The 2,064-nt window shown below is 39.8% G+C and overlaps 1 pseudogene; it reads left to right on the top strand.

Annotated features, from left to right (window-relative positions):
- Positions 1-306: 306 nt before the first annotated feature.
- On the top strand, positions 307-736 carry LOC717507 (high mobility group nucleosome-binding domain-containing protein 3 pseudogene; annotated as a pseudogene).
- Positions 737-2,064: the final 1,328 nt, after the last annotated feature.

The following is a 2,064-nucleotide window of genomic DNA, read 5'->3' as shown; positions in this document are numbered from 1 at the left end:
GTTGTGCCCAAGACCACACCACTGAGCCCGTTCCTACGTCTGATGCCATCTTCCTTCCCATTCCAGCAGAATCACAGCCGGAGCTCCTTTACAGGTATTAGTCGTTATCTGCCACTAGGGGACAGCAGCACAGTATACTTGCCGTCTAGGCAGACTGGGACGCTACCTGGTGAAAGAGGTTTTCTGGGCCTTTGAAGCGAGGCTTCAGCCCTGAGTGTCCCTGAGGACAGGGCCATTTTACACACTACAACCAATCCAATGTGACTGGGACTTATGAGCTCTGCAAGAGCCAACAAAAATATTTGAATCAAACATGAATAGATAGGGGCTGTGCTGTGCCCTGTGCATGAGCAGCTGCAGTGGCAGAGGCAGCATCCAGAGGCAGCGCCAGCAGTTCCACCCCGTTGCTTTACTTTTTGCTGCACTGACATAGCCACTATGCCGAAGAGAAAGTCTTCAGAGAATACAGAGGGCGAAGATGGCTCCAAAGTAACTAAACAGGAGCCCACAAGATGGTCTCCCAGATGGTCAGTAAAACCTCCTCCACCAAAACCTGCACCCAAACAAAGAAAAACATCTGCTGAGAAAGAACCTGGAGCAAAGGTTAGCAGAGGTGCTAAAGGGAAGAAAGGAAAAGCAGGAAGCTGGAAAGGAAGGTACTGCACCATCTGAAAATGATAAAACTAAAGCTGAAGAGGCACAGAAAACTGAATCTGTAGTTAACCAGGGAGAATAAATTGCCATGAAAAACTGGGGTTAATTTTATGTATCTCTTGGGTCAACTTTTAAAAACTGTTTCTACTATTTTCTAAATGTTAATTTTTTAGGACTCTACTAGTTGGCATGCAAAAATATGTAAGGATCAACATTTTACCCTCTCATAATCATGCTTTTTGGAAATTTCCATCATCCTCAAGTAAAACAAATATCAGTTGAATATTGGAAGCTGTGTGTAAGATGGATTCAGCGTTCCACGCACTTGCTTTAAAATTTAGTACTGTGTATACTGTGGTGTTTTTACTGTGCATATTTGAGTTTTTCATGCAGTTTTTCTAGAGCAATAATCAGCGGTGCTTTTGAACCTAGGTTTTACGTGATTTTAATAAAACATGGATAGTTATGACCACCTGCTGACAATTTGTGGTTTAAAATAAAAGATTTTCTTGTCTACAAAAATAAAATAAAATAAAATAAATAGATGTCTTTCCATAGGTATACCTGTGTGTCAGATCCAAAATAAATGTGCAAAGGAAATCTATAAACATTTAAATTTAAATGTCTAGATATAAAGCTTTGTGAATCTCATTTATTGTTAAATTTAGTATTAATAAAAAATTCTTACCTGTTAAGCAATTTTAATATATATATATTTTCAAAAATGTGCTTTGCAACTTCTTTGCAACTGCAAAAATCTTCTTTGCAACTGCAAAGAAGTTATAGCTAAAATGAGGCAAAGGTACAACTTATGTCCTAATTCCAAAAACAAAACTATAAAATTTTTTTTCAAAAAATTTTCAGCAAAAATTGTATTTAAGTGGCCTGTGTGTACATTTCAATGTGTTTGATATGATTTGGAAGGATGATTTCTCTATCCTTTGAAAAAAATAGAGTCTGTCTCAGAAAGTGTAAACATACTTCATTCCCATCAAGTCTTTGTATTTTCCACAAATTTTCCCTCTTGTCTCTAAAATAGCATGCACATTTTTTGAAAGAAGCCTCTATGTGCAAACTTTAAAAGTCAAGGATGGGCGGTAAGTCCCTACAGGAGACGGAGGGCGTGGGCCTGAGATGGAGCAGCCTAGTTGCCTTGAATGTTACGTGAATGCCTTCTGGTCACAGGGGTTTAGGGCCCCTCTCTTAGGCCTCTGGGCTCTGAACTGCTTTGAGAGAACATCCTTTCTGAGTCATAGACACATTTGCCAAACCCTAACTGTTGAAAGGAATGGTCACTCATAACCTTCCTATTCCTGCAAGGTCCTCGGAACATGGATGCTGAGATGGTGTCTTCTCCATATTTTCATGGCCAGACTTCCTGTTAAGGCTGGAGGTGAGAAGTGGAAGGAC

The sequence above is a fragment of the Macaca mulatta genome, chromosome 1 (assembly GCF_049350105.2).
Source record: "Macaca mulatta isolate MMU2019108-1 chromosome 1, T2T-MMU8v2.0, whole genome shotgun sequence".
NCBI lineage: Eukaryota > Metazoa > Chordata > Mammalia > Primates > Cercopithecidae > Macaca > Macaca mulatta.
This window is presented reverse-complemented; position numbering and strand designations above follow the sequence as displayed.